An 18,757-nucleotide genomic window follows, 5' to 3' on the forward strand; every position below is an offset into this window, starting at 1 on the left:
CCCAGCACATCTGCACCAGATCATGCGTGTTAACAGGTAAATATTTCAGGATCACTATGGACTTCTGTATAGAAGCCATCATACAGAAGTCCCATTTAGACTAATTAGTGCTGCTGACCGACCTCAGTATCTTCCTTATCACTATAATCATGCCAATTCACTGACTCATTCCCTTTGCCCTGATTCTAAATGCATAGGCAATACACCAGATGCAGCTTTCTAATGAATCAAATTCCTTCCAAGTACTCCTGCTAAAAATTCCAAGTCCTAGCCCATACCAGCCAAAGAGATAACTAGTCAGCACTCTACTTTGTTATCTTCTGCAAGTGTACGATCAGCTTCCTCTGTTCTGTCCACTTAAAATGTCTCTCTGCCCTGTGTGTTCTGTGGATGAAAGCTGTCTCTTTTCATGGCTCACGCAGCCACATACACATGGGAATGGCTGTGTCAGCAATGCTGAAGGATGTAGTTCAAAACATATTTTCTTCTTTGCAAAGCTGGTTTGGAAATTCTCACTTACCCCTCCCAAGAGCTACTCATTTCTCTGCCATGCCACAGTCTTGTGTGCCGTCAGTGCATGGAGCCATCTCAGCAGCCTGGTTTGCAGCATGAACCACAACCAGTTTCATCAGCACCGCTGGAAGGGTGGTGGCTGGAGAGCAGGATGGGAAATAATGAATGAAGAGGAAGAGAGATTTCTCAAGCTGACTTAGTTGTTGAAGAAAACATGGAATGACTTGCTCAGATAGGAATGATTTTTCTTATCTGCTCTGCTGTCTATTATCGCCCCTCCCATATCCATAACATGAGCCAGCACAGCTACATAAACATGTACGAGATCACAGAATAATCAGTTCAACTACTGCTAGAGGCCTCAGATCAGACTAGTTCTCAGGAAATCCGTTTGATAAGAGGAGAAATTATACAATTCTTTCCAGACTACCATTGCCAAGTATTTAGTTTGAACACTTTCTGACTTTTTGTGTCAAACGGCTTTTATATCTACCTGCAAACTGTACTTTGCTGCCACAAAGACTCTGGTGTCCAGCCCTGGTCTGTACAAAGAACACCACAAAACCCACTGAGATGGTACAACCAGATCCGTTTGGAATTAGCTAATGGCAACCTAGAACTGGCTAGAGGACAAGAACAGTTCTTCTGTCTAGAACCTCTCATATCCTTCAGCCCTGCCAGAATACAATACATACTCAGTCAGAGTCTAGAAGTCTCACATAAAAGTCCCCTTAGAAATGCAGTTTGTATTCATGGTCTGTGCAGCACATCCATCCAGGCCCCTAGCAGGTGTGTCATGCAGTGCATTTAGGCCTGCACAGCAATCCCATGCCCTAAACACATGAAAGTTACTATGCCTGCATTAAACAACTGCAAGAGTGTACAATACCTCTCAGCACTCTGGTGGCACAGTGTTTTTGGTTATGTTTCATGCCCTGGGATTGCAGTGGAGAAATATGGAAGTCCCATGTATGCATTTCTGCCTCAGCTTCCCTGAAAATGCTGCATTGCAAAAATACAAACCAAGCAGCAAGGATAAAAAGCCAAAACTGTACAGTGTAAAAGATTCTCAGTGAGAATCCTTCATTGTACCAAGAATTTATGGGGATATTCCAAAAGATTTCTTTGGCTTCAGAAGGAGCTGAGGTAGCACAGTGATATAAACACCGGAATAGTACTGTTACCAGCCTTTGGCTTATAACTAGCTCCTTGAAGAACTATGAAGATTATTCAGGATTTATGCATGCCTTTTCTGAGAGCTGCCTGTTTACGTTCAGAACTGTGCAAAGAAAGACAGGATAGTAGATATTTACTGGATCAACACAAAACCAGAATGTACTCACATTCAAGTCATAATATGTTGTAAGATATAGAGCAAGTGTTTGGTTTTTACTTTTGTTTTTGTGGGGGTTTGGGGTTTTTTGTTTGTTTGTTTTTGTTTTGTTTTGTTTTTTTCCAGGAAAAGCAGAAACTACCAAGTGGATAAAACGAATATTAAGGAAATAATTTCACTCAATGGACAGTGGGGCGACAAGGCCAGAAGAAGAAAAATAGAACTGTGAAACTTAAGTTTTATATCAACTCACTCTGAGTACAGGATAACAGGGAGTCCTTTCCAAAGGAAACAGTACTTACACTAACACAGAAAGGATGAGATACAGTAAAATATACATATATATGGTAATGGAAAGAGAATTGTGGCTGAAGGTAATGGTTGCTGAGCAGATAAGCCACTTGCAGGAAACATTTTAGAAGATTCTTCTGACAGCTGCAGAATATTTGCAAAGACTGCTGTAGGTAAAAGGCAAGGAGAAAAATGTGGAACAAAATGCTTAAAGCTTCCCCTCTCAATAATAATAATAATAATAATAATAATAATAATAATAATAATAATAATAATAATAATAATAATAATAATAATAAAAATACTAATAATAAAAGAGCAACCTTTTTTTTTTTCTTTAGTTACTTCAAGACACTTTGAAATCATCAAGTGTTTTAACACAAGAATAGCAAAAAACATAAAAGTGAGTGTTGCCAAATGACAAGATGTTTAATCTTTTGATTCAGCTGCCTCATAAACCAGCTTATGGGTAAATTTTGGTAGAACTAATGCCGTCAAATGAAATTTCCTGTTCCACTCTGATTAGCTCAATGGCAATAATCTCTGCATCTGAGAAAAGCATTGCTTCACTGCCTGCTTCTGCATCTGTTTACCCATATTGAAAAAGATATCCTTCTCTCAGGAAAGCATGCAGGGAAGCTAGACAGCCACTGATAGGAGCAAGACCATCCTAGATCACTTCTCATGTATCCCAGCTGACAGAGCAAAGCTCAGCCTGGAGTCACCGAGGCTCACTAGAAGTCGGAGGACAGGTAGAGAGCAGTGGTATGTGTTGTGGATTGTTCCTCCCCAGGAATACTCTGGTAAACTGTGGCAATTAGAGTCTATCTGAGGTTAGGAAAACATCACTCCTTTAGCTCTGTGCCTTCGATTGACACTTTCTAATCATGTCAGCTGATGGCTGCAGCTTTATGCAACATCCCCAAGTTTTGTTCCCATCATGCACTAAGTAAGTCTGCAGGGCTGACCCGCTGCAGTCATCTGGCAGCTCTCCTCTATCCATCTCCCAGTGTGAACAAAGCCAGACAGCAGCCAAGAACAATCTATGCCTTGTATGATCACTCACTTCCGCAGCCCTCAAGCTGCGACACAACAAGACTTTCCAGCAGTCGCCGGGCTGGGTTCACTGAAATGAAGATGGTTTCCTGCTGCTTTCTACTAGTAAAAAGTTATCTGAACTTTCTCCAAACTGATGCACAAACAAGTCTGAGGAGAACAAATAAAAATTCTGGCAAACTAGAAGACAGATGATTCCAGAGAGTAGGGTTTCTGTTCTGAAAACAGGATGATTCCAGTTGCAGTGAGGTAATGGTGAATGGTTGCCTCACAAGCCATTTCACTGGGAGCAAACAGAGTATCTGCAATACACAAAAGTGCTGAGTCTCCATGGTGAAATTGCTTTAATTCATATTCTCTGATTTCTCCTTGCTGGTGTTAAGAAGAGCAGAGTTTTGCCTGCAACTGATTGAAATATGTGCCCTGGATTCATCTTGTTCTTAGCATCTAGCTGAAAAAAATGGCCTGGGATGATTGATAGGTGGATAGTGCTGGAGAAAGTCATTTTATGACTTAAAGCATAACAGATTTCACTTGGTGCTTTTCAGTGGGAAATTGAAATCAAATACAGTAGCAGAGCAATCTGTCAGAAAGCTTGTTTCTCTGAGCAGAAGAACCCACTTTAAAATACATAAGTCACCAGCATGTGAAATAAATGACGTTTTCATTTCTTTCAGCCCTCATATCTTAAGGATACGAGATCTAATGTATAGGATCTATTATTATAAATCACAGAAACTGTGAGTAAGAGGCAATGGCTACAGGTGACTCTGTGCATTTGAGACTGTTCATTTTGCAATTTTACCTTCTTCCCCAAGGCTTATCTCTGAGCCACATCTGTCTTAGTAAGAATGACATAATGGGAAATGGTTACGGGTTTGAAGACTTTTTAAAAGGATTAGACATTGTGCTTCCTGCATTCCACGGATAATAACAAGTTACTATCTTCATCTCTGAAAATTTTTCAAGGTGACATCTTACACTCCATCAGGTGATTTGGAAGAAAGGGCACACTGTGTAACATACTGGGTTTTTACGATGACTGAAATAGTTTGTCCTTTAACATCACATCTGATGATCCTATAGTACACATCTTGCAGGCAAGTGAATCTGTGAGTAACTTGGGCTGGAGTTTCTAATTTACCTGCAGACAATAAAACAGACAGTTTCAGAGCTGAGTAGAGCTCCATTTTGTCCATTTTAATTATCCAAAGCTACTAGAAAAATTATAGTATGTCGTATGTTCTTTTGTTTATAAAAGGGATAGCTTTTTATGTTTGTTTGTTTGTTTTTAGGAGGGGGTAGGGGGAGGAAAATTGTGGGTTCTTTTTTCATTCTTGATGTTTGTTTTTGTTGTTGTTGTTGCTGTTTTGTCTGTCTGTGGCAGTAGTATTTGAGGAGAATTAAAGCTCTCTCTTCCTGAGTCCTCGCTCAGAAGTTCTCCCTAGAGAAGAAGCAAAATAGTGGGAGAAATGGGATCGTAATCTCTCCAGCCCCTACAACCAAAGAGTGCAGGAACTGTGGCTCAGAGATCTAAGCAAGCAATTTCCTTTTTCCCTTCCCCACAGCACTCTATTGCATGCATATTCTATTCCCATTCTCATTTGAACCCAATTTAGACAATAACATTTGTGGTACTTAACTTGGGTTTAAATGTCTAACCTAACCTGCTCATGCTAAACTGTCAAAGGGCCAGAGCAAAGCATCAGCTCTCTTGGTCCTGTTTTAACTCCCACCCCTTGCTCCCACCAGACCTGCAGTGCTCTGGAAAGTCATCCATACGGTGTGAACATGTATACCACACACAAGCTCTCCCATGCATTTCTCATGGCTTTTCTTGTACTGCTGAGCCTTGTGGTACTTTAAACCTGGAATGATGGAGAAGTGTTTTGGGCAAAAGGTATTTTATCAAGAAGAGAAATATACAGAAATATGTCAAAGATACATTTGACTGTGACTTTACCATTTTTATTCTATTATTTGATATCAGAAAAAAAGATACACTTGGGAATGATAAATCATTAGCTGTGGGCCCATCAATATTGTGTTTTAAGGTGTCACTACAAAGCCAGCTAGAAAGCAAACACATATAGATCCATGCTGTTGCATGACTGGTAACACATCACTTCTCAGATTTGTACTGTGAACTGTTTTGCTGTTGAGTACACTTTGGGTAGAAAAAGGAATATGCTTTTTCTTTTTGTGTCTTTCAGTTATGTGATACATAGCACAGAAATATCAACAAGGATCATATATTGTGAAGGATATCTGATAATTAGGCCACAGTGTGATGTGGTTGTAATTCCAGATAAATTCTTCATTCCAAAAGTTGTCATTAACAGGTTCTGTTTTCTTGCCCAGGTCGTTCTCACTGACAAACTGCCCTTGTATCAGAAGTGCTAATAGTCGAATTTCATATTGTTCCACCACACCCAAGAGCGACATAGAAAAAGCTTGTGTGGTGATCTGATCAGAAGAGTAATGAGGGAGACAGCAGTGCTGTTCAAAGCTCCCTGCCACCAGAATCAGAAAGATCACAGACTGATGCGTGTGACAGCAGTGTTGGAACAAGCCCAGAGCTGGCCACTGCATGCAAATCCCACTTCTTGGGAAGCTACATGGTTTTGAAATTCTTTTTCTCATCCTTCTCAGCCTTACTAAGAATTTCCACTGAGAAAGGCAGTAGCTTATCCTTACACTTCACTGACAACATTTAGCTTGTCATGCAAATAAAGTCTAACTGACTGGGTTTGCAAGCCCTTACAGTTAAAACACTACCTCTTTCCTATGAGGCAGTGGTCTGTGTCAGGTAGGAAAGTTCCTGGCATCCCACCAAAGCCCATGGAAATTACTGCAAATTTCAGGAGGCTTTGGTTTAGATTCTGTCTGCATAAGCATCAGACAAGACCAGCATAAGTTTTACCTATCTGTATTAAAAAATAGAAATTGTAGCATTTTAAAATTTTAAATCAAATGGTATTTAGTGATTATTTTACTTTGGCACCTACACAGATTAGATTCAGCTTATTTCAAGAGTGTTCACAAGAAGACTCAAACCTTGAGACTGCACTGAAAGCAAGAACAAGATAGACCTGTTCCTCATGGGAACAAAATGAGGTGATCTGTGCACCTACAAGAAGAGGATGGATGAATCCAAACATCTACTGACCTGAGTTCGCCCAAGGATGCCTGGGCAGCAATGGACAGGCTGCTGCCCATTCTAGCCTGTGCCAGCATGTCCTCTGTTCAGAACAGGGAGGAAGGATAGGGTAGAGCTGTCATAGCTGAGACTCCCTCAGGCTGTTAGTGCAATGGACCATCACAAAAGGGCCATAGATGCTTTAGGATCCCATGGCCCTGAAACACTCCCTAGATACTAACTGACTTCCAATGACCCAAATAGTCAAACCTGAAAAGATCAATTCATTAGCCTGCTACATTCTCCAGCGACCCAGAACCCAGAACTGCGACCCTAGAAACTTGGTCTGCTTGAGCTTCATGACCAGAGATTCTCCAAATAACCATGAGAGGCGATTTAATAGTGTGTAGAATTGTCAGTCTGACTTCAGGCTCCTAACACTCCTAGTGAAGCCAATTGCCTTTTTCCTTACAAGCCACCATTAATAATGGCATTGAAAGCAGTAATTACGCTGAATGAATCTCTCCTCAGAGTGGAATTGAGCACAGAGTTTCACAGTGCACCTAAACGTGTACCCTGGTGCTTCGGGAGCTCAGGTTTTTCTGCAACACTGAACTCATGACTTTTTCTGCACAAAATGGACATTGCCTGCATTCCAGTAAAGAAACAGAGGATTGTACAAATTAGTGCTGGAAGGGACTACAAGGGGTCACCTCATCCATCCCCCTGCCCCAAGGCAGGCTCAGCTCTAACCAAACCATTCCTGACAGATGTTTGTCTAGCCTGTTCTCAAAAACATCCAGCAGACATCCCACAGCCTCCTTCAGTATTAGCAGTAACTTATTCTGAGGTTCCAGCACTCAGCTCAACATGTGTGCTGTTTTATTTAAAGTACAAGGATGAGACATTCATCAGCTTTTAAATACTCAGACGTGTTACAATTTATCAAATGTCAAGAAAGCCCTCATTTATGCGAGGCTGATGGCATAGTTTCTCGCACACACTTCTACTGAAAGAGAGAAAACTTCCAGAGCAACTGACCACAGCTGATCTGCTCCAAACTAATAGGCATGGCTCTGAACAACACTTCTCCCTCTACACCAACGCTGAGGGTTTTTAGGCACTTAGAAAGTACTTGCGATACACCTGAATGCATTCAAGTGCATTGGCTCCTCTTTGCTTTGCAGACCACTCTCCTACCATGGAGGCTCAAAGCCTCACTCTCTGGAAGACTGAGTCTTGAAAGTATGTGAGGTGTCTGCTGTGGGACAGCTCCCCATACTCTCACTTTGAAAGTCCTAGGAGCAATTGGTGCTGATAGATACAGCTGTTTCCATTCTCTGGGATACTCAAGGCCAATGGTAGGCCAAGGGTTTCTTTACTGATGCTCATACAGGTAAAATCCAGTTTTTAGCCTTTTTTAATAACTTCTGACTTCCATTACACTTACTGGAGTCTAGGAGACAACCAAATAGGTCTCATCTGATTTCAAGACAGGTTTTGGAAAAAAAAAAAAAAAAAAAAAAGAGAGAGTTGTGTCTTGATATCTTTGGGAGGGAAAAAAAAAAAAAAAGGCAGTTTATTCTTTCATGTGGCTTTTTTTCTGTTCATTAGATTGTCCCCAATACTATGAGTACTGCAAGCAATTAGAGTTTCATCATCCCTCCCTCAAAGTCAATATGTGTTTGGCATATTCTCCAAAGTGGGCCTGAAGGCACTCTGAAACATTTGTGGAAGTCCACAGCATGTAAATTAATACAATGATTAGCAAAATGGTCAGTTGATTTTAGTACTGTTAGGCAGGCTTTTCGTAGAAGGAGAAAGATAGGGTGACTAAGAAGCAAGTGCTAAAATATATAATGAGAACACAGAAGAGTGGGAGAGGAGCTTCTCTGTGCCTGATGGATTCACTGGTCTCACCCCTGTGAAACAAATGAAGAGTCTACATCATTCTTCTCCCTGGAAAGGCATGGTTAGGTGACATGCAGTGAGTTACTCCCAGAAAAAGGTGCAATTCCTGAGTTTCACGACTGCCTTGAATTCATCCTGTAGCACTAGCTGTGTAACGCTCAGTGCCCCAAAGCTTCCCCTCACACATGGCTGCGAGTTGCTTTTACAATATCAGTGACCTGAATATATGAGAGCAAAACTCTCAGAGAGAATTAGATTCAAGAGGCATGAAGCTTCCCAGGAATCTGAAAGAACTGGCATTTAGGCCTTCATGGCCCGCTAGAGCCAGTTAAAAGGTCAGAAATAAAAGGTTATTGACCTGTAGATTTTCTTGAGACTCAGAGGGCACCATGACTTCAGCCCTAGAGTTCTTCTCACAACACAGGGATTGCAAAGGAGTTTGTAGGTCACCAACTCCACAGCATATGAAATCGCAAAAATGACCAGCAAATTTACTACGTGTTTTACTTGACTGCATTGAATGTAAATAAATCACTAAGAAATTGTCACTAATTGGAAAGCTCATGAAACGCATAAGTAACTCTCCTCACTGGAAGAAATACCAAAGTACATTTCTGTGGCTTGAATTATATAACCAGTCAAAACACAGGATCATAAAGTTCCTACATGACCTTATAATACATGAATCTATGTTGCTTGTCTGTGGTGAGGCAAAGTCTCCCTGAGTTTAGTTTTTCCTCTTATCCTTTAAGCTGTATCTAAACAGCTCCTGAAAACCTACACAGTTATCTCTCTTCAAACAAATACAGTCCATACAAGTCACATTATTATATATTACACACAAGAAGGGGTTGTTCTTGACAAGTTGCCAAGAAAGCTTGAGAACACAAGTTGGTATCACTTTGATCATGAAAGACAAGTGGCTCCAGTTATTTGAAATTGTATTTGACAGGATGGAAGTCAGATAGGAAGTGAAATGTTAAACTCCAGTATAAAGATCAATGCTTTTAGAATATTTAAACAAAATAGAATAGAAGAAATTGATTTTCAAAAGGTCAAGGAAAGACCCAAGTATAATTTTTATTAAATATCTATTTGAAGATCTATGCATGATGCAAGTGAACTCTTGACTGTTGCTGTACTCAAAGTACCCTCACTAATTCTAGAAAGCCACTTGCTGGCAACAGCAGATTTCCAGTGTTCAGCAGTGCTAATTGGCATCAAAATGCTGCCACAGCTTTATGGACACCTTTTCACACAGACACTTCCCTTTTAGTGACTAAATCCTTAAAGTCAATAGAATTAGCCCTGATCCATGCTGGTGGAAACTGGAGGAGAATCAACATTGGATGGACTAGATGATCTTCTAGGTCTTTTCCAACCTTGATAATTCTGTGATTCTGTGAACATCTTGTCCCTTCAAGTGGTAATCCTTGTAATCATCTTTTCCAAACATGAAGGCAATAGCCACTGCCTAAAGAAGTTATCCCAACTTTCAGATGTACTTTGAATACTTCACACACAAAGGAAAGCCTCAGAGAATGACATCAGAAGTGGATGTTTGTTCTAGTGTGGCTCTCCTGACATTACTAAGAAACTCAAACTTGCTTCAGGCCAAAAGCATATTATACAGGTGAAAGATTAATAGGTTATCTTGCCAGCTTGATGATTATTAGGATAGAGCTGAGCAAGAGCAAATTTCTTAAATGGAAATGGTTGCAGTTTCTTAAAAGATTCAAAGATCTGAGGAATTATTGTGTTTTTCCTCATATGAAGCTTAGGTTTGAAGGTAATAGCATCCAGTATGTTAATGAGACAGAAGCAGGCATTGTTGGGACTGCTGTTTTACTAATATTCTCAAAGTAACCTTGGTTAATAACCCAAGAAGCACTCATCTCCCCTCTAGCCAAGAGAAGATAGAGTACTCAAGGACCTACTGCTATCAATTCCTTTACACGCGGGAGCAATGCAGTGCAGCACAGCACAGTGCACCTGCCATAGGCATTAACTCTTCCTCTCTACTTGATACTGGGTACAAGGACATGTTACAAATAACCACTGAATAACATGCTAGCAGTCATCATTTTTCTTACAGAAACTGAACCTCTACGTGTTCTCATCGTTTGGCAATATCGTTTGGCAAATGTTAACTGGTTTGTCCATTTTCATCAAAGGACATGATTTCAAACTACCTCGCTCTTAGCACAGAGGAGAAACAGGCATGGGAACCTGCAGACCAGCTGATATGGAGCAACCTGTTTCTACATTGATTTACATCTTCACATACCCTCGGTTTGAGAACTTTCATGCAGTTCTTCAGTGTGGATGATAGACTACAGGGAAATCCATTTTCAGCTTGTACATCATAGAATGGCTGGGGTTGGAAGGCACCCCAAGGGTCATCAAGTTCCAACCCCTTGCCACAGGCAGGGCCACCACCATCCACATCTGGTACAAGATCAGGTTTCCCAAGGCCCCACCCAAGCTGTTCTTGAACACCTTCACAGACAGCATCCACAACCTCTCCGGGCAGTCTGTGCCAGCAACTCACAACTCTCTCTGTAAAGAACTTCTGGCTGACATCCAATCCAAACCTTCCCTCTCTGAGCTTAAAGCCAATCCCCCTTGTCATATTACTGTCTACCCTTGTAAAATGTTGATTCCCCTCCTTTTAAAAACCAGATAGTTGCAGTGAGGTCTCCTTGTAGCCTTCCCTCCTCCAGGCTGAACAAGCCCAGCTTCCTCAGCCTATCTTCATAGAGGAGGTGCTCCAGCCCTCTGGTCATCTTCATGGCCCTCCTCTGGACCCTCTCCAACAGTTCCACATCTTTCCTGTTGGGTGCCCCAGGCCTTGACATGACCATTGACTCCAGATGGGTCTTCACAAGGGCAGAGTGGAGAGAGACAATCATTTCCTTGTCCCTGCCACATGATAAGCAGCAGTCTTTGGTCAGTTCTAACCAGGTACCTATGAATTCTTAGCCTATGACATCAATCTTTCTATGATTCATCTAAGGAAATCAGTTTAATCTATCGCTTTTTCTTCCTCTAGTGAAATCTTGATCACAGTTACTTTGAAATCAAGGTTCACATCAACATTTGCCATGTGAAATGTGGAATGACATATTAAAACACGAGTGTTTCCTGTAGAGATCTCTAAGCTAAAAAGGTGACACATGCTATTGCACTTTTGCTTTGAGCAGCTGGGTCTGAGATGATTATAGAAAATAGGACACTGCCATCAAGTCCCCTAAAAACTCACACAACTGGGTACTTGGCAACAGATTTCAAAACGAGCCTTAAAGAATCAATAGCTCTGTCCTGATGATCATAAACCCTCTGCAGCAGAGTAAAGGCAGTCACCAAATGTATCTGCATTTCATCTTTACATTAATTTATTTCACTCCAATATCTAACAGTCCTCACTGTTTGTTCCTCTGAGTTAGACATCTTGCTTGGGGCATAAGAGTCATCTTTTGTTCCATGCTGGAACATCTCCATGCACCAGGCAGATCTTGTTCTGTGGGACAGAATATCTAGACATATGGTATTAGAACAATAAGAAATAAATCTTGCTTTTGTTTTATTTAATAATAGCAAGAGATACTGAAGACATTAATTCTAGCTATGATGTGAAGCCAGCAGGCCTGGTTCTCCTCCTTTTACATTGCTCCCCACCATTTAGTTCTGAGTGCCCCTCTCTGTTCCTTTCCTGTCCCACAATACTCATTGATCTTCTCTTCTCCTTCCACAATCTGGTCATTAGTAGGAGCTGAAAGCATTCTTCTCCTCAGACCATTATTTACTATCTGTTTTCAAGTTGCATTCAAAAGCAGCGCTGGCTGAGAGATACCCACAAGTAACAGAAAAAGCAGGAGTGAGAGCACTGGGGCACTAGGGGTATTTTCACACAGATTCATCTAACAACACTAGTATATAACTATTTAAACTGTTCTCTGAATTGCAGTAACTGGTCAAACCTGTTCTAACAACTTCTGGCTTTGAGAGCAAGTAACTGAAATCAGGGAAGCTGCTGCTCAAGGAAATCTGGTGTTTCAAATGGATTTTACATCATTTTGGACTTTCTCCAGGCAACTGTAAATTATTTTGGAGGCAGGGCAGAGTCCTATAGCTATCTGTTCAATTCAGTCATCATTCTCGGTTTGTAACATTCAGTCCAATCTTTTTCCCACCTAAGAAAAACATATCAGTGTAAGCAAAGTGCATATTCCCACCAGGTACTTTAACATAAGTTGTTAATGACTTGTGACTTCCTGATGCAGTCAGGCAGAGAAGACTTGTTTCACACTAAGCAGGTAAGCAAAATTTAAACCAGATGATTCCAACAAGGAAGAGCTCAGAGAGGAGAAGGATTAACATAACTTTATACATCTAAGCAGGGGCCCCAAAGCATGGGAGGAAAGTAGCAGTACATTGACAACCTTTGGTGGTTACTTGAGAGGCAAGAGAAGGAGCTCACCGCCTGGAGTCCTAGAAAAATATTATTCAATAGGAAGTTTTTGGAACTACTTACAGACATTGACCCTGAGCATCCATTCAATCTAACAGGGCTTTTGGTTAACTTCCTGCTTGTACAGTTGAACTGTAAAGACACACTGTAAGGCATTAATCACGTAATAACGAGAAATTGGCCATAAAAAGGAGGCTGCTTTAAATTTCATGAGCCATCATGTGAATCCAGCTTCACTTGCCTTTACCATTCAAAAAAACATCACTACACAGATACACAAACTTAAACAAGTTTTCCCTTTGGTAATAGCAGCTTCGGTTGGAATGGAAGGATGTTGCAAATGAAAGCTTTTCGTAACACCTTACCAGCCCTTCACATCGCTCCAACAGGGAGCAAACTGGTATTTGCAATCAAACTTAAATCTGGTTCCAGTAATTAAAGGGATCATCTAAATCTCCTACTCAGTGGCATGAGACTCTATTTACTAGTTAATTAAAGACTGTTTCTTAAGCCCTTTCAGAACAGACATAAAAAAAAAAAAAAAAAAAAAAAAAAAAGACTGAGAATGCAAGGCTGAAATTATTGGTTAGGTTCTAACTAGGAACAAAGTGTTAATTTATCCACTAGTTCACGTTTGCCTGTATTTTTGAAATGTCTTGTTTCCTTTGATATAGCTGAGGGTGAGAAAGAAAGTGTATGTTTCCTAATGGCCTCTCAGTCATAGCTGGGCTTACCCTCAGCTGGGCTGCAGGCTGCGTGGTAGGTCACTGTACTGTCAGTGAGGTTGGGAACCCTGCATGTACTCCAAGTCTCCAGTAAGTATGAGGGGAAGGACTGTAAGGGGCAGATTATCACATCTGTAGTATTAGCAAAACATAATGACTGTCAGGCTGAACAAGAGGTAAATACTTACATGGTGTCTTTGGATGTCAACATTATTTGACTTTAAATAAATTTTGCTATGTTCCATTCTAAGCACTGAGTAAAGGTGGCCCAGCAATGTGAGTGCCATTCAAGGCTCTGGAAGAGAAAGATTTGTTTCCTTCCTGTGCCACAGACTTCTTTTGTAGCCACTTGAGATCATAATGTAAGGGAAAAGACGAATTAAATCTCACACCTATGTGACTCTGTACTGAAGACATTACCTTGTATATATATATATAAGACTCTCTTTATCAATGCAGAGCATAAATCCTCCCCTTTTGGACCCGGTACAAGAACAAGTAAATCAGAAACCATTGGATTTCTGGGAAACATTTCAGTGGACATCACATGGATATTTCAGCCAGGGGAACAGATTTGGGCTATACTAAAGTCTTTACATTAAACTGCAAAGTCTGCAAAATCACACTTTCCAAATCCACTTTCTTAAAATATTTTGCTAATGTATCCAATCAGTTAAAGGTAAGTTCTTGCAGGTCCTGTGCTGAGCTGCCTGCTGGGTGTCAGACAGGATTGAGTCCTTCTCCTGCCCCAAGCCAACAAACAACACAGTACTTGGGTTAGTACAGTTCAAGCACAAGCTGCTGCTGCTTCATTTAAGATGCTCTGATCCTCAACCAGGCTTAATGCCTCACATTTATTATCATGTTATCAACTCCCACACAGCTTTCAGTCAGCTCAGGCCACAAACAGAAGTTAGGATCTAGCCACTATGTTATAGAGACTTGGCAGTTCTCTCCAGTCCACTGTTAAAAAAAAATCTCCAGCATCCTTCCCAAGAATGTAGGACTCTTGAGGCTTGCATAATATTTAATTTCATAGTACAAATCTACCTTACAGTTGGGATTGGAATGATTTATTCACTTCCAGTGCACGTCTGTCCTGCCCTATATAGCTTCATACAGCATCTTTATCAGCCAGAGAGTTCAAGCAGTGTGATGAGCATACACAGGTGTTTCAAAGGACAGCTAAGGATGAGGGCAGGGAGTGTTTTGTAGGTATACACCTGTATTTACACATGCACATGTACACACAGGCTGATATGTTTTGATTTGAGAAGCTGAGGAAATGAGTATAATGGGTCTTTGATTCAAATGAAGTTTTCTAAAATCCCCATTCCCAATTCTTCTCCCCACGCACACCAGTTTTCCTTTCCCACAAGTGCCCTCTCCTGCTTGGGTGGTCCTAACCTTCCATGGAGAGTACAGGAGGCAATGCAGTCTCCTGCCCCATCTCCTGCACACGAAGGTCAAAGCACTGTGCACTGCAAGAACCATGTGTTATAAAACAGTTTCATGAGAATAGCTCTCAACTACTGCAGTAACTTAAGCAGATAGCCATGAAACTAGGATAAAAACGGCTTTTTGTTCTTATGCGTAAATCTTGATGAGCATTTTGGAATAGACATGCAAAGTACTCCAGAGACTCAAGGCACCTCATATGGTGGTGCTCTGTGCTGACTGTGTTCGTACTCCTGGTCTTCAGTGGTCCCTCTGCATTGCTCCTGGCTCCTGCCATCTCACATCCATCTATTTTTCCTGCAGACCTGTTCTAATGTCACTCTCCTCCCACTTGCACATCTCCTTATCCTCCACATGCTCCTGGCTGCTTCCAGGCAGGTCAGCTTTTGGAAAGCTCTACCTCAGCCTCCTCCCCACATAACTCCTTTCAGTCATTTTGCTTATTTAACCCTCCCCTTGGACTCCTTTCTCATCCATACAAGGGAAGTGTGACAGACAAGTAAATCTTCAGCTGTCGTCACTTCTCCCCTGGTGAGAAGAAGGACTGACAACTCAGCCTTTTCCCACGGCAAAGCAAACTACAACCCATGGGCTACACGTTTGCCAGTACATTAAAACACTAATCTGTAGAGTTTAACTATTACAACAGGTCTTGGCATACTTTCTGACAGGGCCAACTAGCATTTTCCTAGCTATTACGGATCTATATACATTATTGATTGGTTAACAGGTTCTGTGCTTGTAACAGGATGTTTTACTTCTTCATTGCATGCTTTCCTAAGGTAATGGTCTGTTGTAATTAACTGACCAAAGACTGATCACAAAAAGCAGACCCTACTGTGGTTAAAGCTGGTGAAGTGCTGTGCCATGCAACTCCTTCACATCAGCTTGCTCTGTTTGTGTAAGTCACTCCAACGCCCGGCATCAATCACGAGATGAAAGATGCTGATGAAGGCCACCTTTCACAGCCTTTCCTCATCCCACTACTTTCTCAGCCCTTTCTTTCTCCTTTGGGAAAGAATCAGCCCTTTCGCTTTCATCCCAAATTCTCCCACATTTCCCAGCAGTGCCTAACAAAGATGGAGCACAAAGAGGTCACAGAGCATCCCCTCTGTATGACCAAGTGATGTCCTACAGAAGCAGCCAGATACTGCCTGAACTCCTCCATGCTGACAGCAGGTACAGTCAAGCAGTGGCAGCCACTTTCCACCAAGACAATTCAAAACTCAATGGTGAACTGAACAGAAAGCACTCCTCTACTCAAAACACATTTTCAGCATTTAGAAAATATAAGTATTAAGCATCAGCTACATAAAAATTCATAATTGTGGGGAAAAAAAGAGTTTATATCATGAGGGCTACTCCAGACAAATGCCTCTAAAACTTAAGGAAAGGAGTCCAGTGAAAAGCAGGAAGCGTCCTTAGGCTCTTGCTTGTTTGCTGATGAAACAGTGCAATCTTTTTGATCAGCTCCACATCAGACTGGTTGTATATCCTTGGGTGGGTCACTTAAATTATGAATTTCATTTCCCAGCTATCACTTGCTGTTTTCCAAGCAACTCCTGGAAATACAGAAGATGCATGAGATTTGTAACATTGCTTTGTAACAACTAAACACCTAAAGGCAATAGCAGGATACAAACAAGATAATGAGTCTAAATTATATAGTTACAGCTGCCTCCAGACAGTTGAGACTTCTTGTCCTGTAGAGATTTTATGATAAGAACAGACAGTTACTTCCAGTCTTCATAGGAAAAACAAAAACAAACAAAAAACCCACAGCCAACCAACCAAACGAACAAAGAAAACCAAAACACGCTTTATTTGATTCTAATGGATGTATATTTAGGATTTTTAGTGATAACATTCAGAGTTGGAATCTCACTGATTTTGCAGTCAGGCACCAGTCTCCCTGACCAGTGGACATGGCCTTCTGTAATGCCAGAGCATGCAAACATGCCTGTAGATTTTAAAACAGTAATATTTGAGGAAGAAATAGCAGCTTAAGAGCTTAAGATTTGAAGTTTCTTATGCTAATAAAGACCGATTTTTCAAATAATTTAAATGCCAAATTCAATGTTTCCAGCAAGTCAGAGATTGTTCCCTTGCAAGCACAGACATTCCAGTTCCTGAATACCTCTAGCAGAGAATTTGAAAAGCTGTTGGGAGGACCACATAGAGGCCATATTTGATTGGAGGAAAGTGAGATTGGATGTGCACCGATCAGATACTCCTACCAAGCCTCTGCAGCTCGTTAACCCTTTTGTAGCTAATGCCTATAGCAATATGATTTATGCTTCTAATGCAAAGAGAAAAAAATGGGAGACTAGTTTTAAGCATTTTTGTGAAACTGTAGATATCTTGAAGAAATGTCCTTCACGTTCTTGGAGGAAACTAATTTTTGATGAAAACTGTGATGGGGAAAAAAATGGAAGGATGTGGATACACTTCACAGAAGATAATAAATGTGTCCTGAATCTACAAAAGTTGTTCTCTATAAAGTTCTCTCTGCTCTGGAAATCTTATATTCAGAGATATGATTGAGTGTGTGTGGGCAATGGCTGTACTTGAGGCAAATTTCACATTTTTTCCATCTTCTTTTTTTTTTTTTTTTTTTTTTTTTGGATAGCTATTATTAAAACTGCTAACTCAATGCCAGCAGCACAGACAAGAAAAAACACAAGCAACTGTTTCTCTCTCTCTCTGCTCTATAGCACAGGTTAACTTTTTAATTTACCAGTAAACCAGTGGTTAACCATCTGACAGCCTGTCCTGCCTGCATGGCAAATTGCTTTTGTAGCTTTGGTTTGATGATTTAGCTAATAACACGTGGAGGCCAAACAGAACTTAATCCAGATCCTTAGAGAAATATCAAGTTTTTGGCTACAACTATGCCGTTAAACAAAAATGTTCTTTCAGCCTTAAAAATCCCAACAGCGCCATCACTGCTGTTTCCCCAGAAGAGAGCTCCCACAACATACAGGTGTTTACCATCTATGCAGCAATGTGAACACGTTCTTGCTTTTGTGAGAATGACTCCAAAGCAGAGCTGTGGAGATCTAAAACATAACAGAACATTTTAGATCTGAAATCATTGTTTGCAAAAGGGCTGAATTGTTTCTTGGTGATCTGCATTTTATCTCTATAGGCTAGTGAATAAAATATTTCTGTCACTCTCTATGTCAAACATAATGCTTTATTTACCCACCTGCTCATATACTTATTCTTCCTAACAAAGTCTCTTATACTGTCACTTTATAACTTGCAGCAACACTGTCTCTGCTTGTAATACACTGGTGCCATAACAGTGCACTATCAGCAGGCTTTATACTTAGCTGACCGTGAGCCTATGTACATTCCATTCTATTTCACATACTCATGTCCTGCCAATCTCTTTTGGGGTGTTAGGTTATCAAAAAGATACAGAATTGAGATCTCAACCAAGAAAAAGAAAAGAAAGAAGAAAGAAGGGAAGAGAAGAGGAGAGGAGAGGAGAGGAGAGGAGAGGAGAGGAGAGGAGAGGAGAGGAGAGGAGAGGAGAGGAGAGGAGAGGAGAGGAGAGGAGAGGAGAGGAGAGGAGAGGAGAGGAGAGGAGAGGAGAGGAGAGGAGAGGAGAGGAGAGGAGAGGAGAGGAGAGGAGAGGAGAGGAGAGGAGAGGAGAGGAGAGGAGAGGAGAGGAGAGGAGAGGAGAGGAGAGGAGAGGAGAGGAGAGGGAAATAAGAGTGTGTTATGTACCTTGACCATGGAAGATAAATCTTGCCTATGAAATAGTAGTGATTTCTATGTGTCTGCCTTATTATGAAGAGACTGATCTTTATGACATTCTGGAAATGTATATTTAAATGGAGGCAGATTACATC

The sequence above is a fragment of the Coturnix japonica genome, chromosome Z, assembly GCF_054131305.1.
Source record: "Coturnix japonica strain WE chromosome Z, WE-NBRP24, whole genome shotgun sequence".
NCBI classification, from domain to species: Eukaryota; Metazoa; Chordata; class Aves; order Galliformes; family Phasianidae; genus Coturnix; species Coturnix japonica.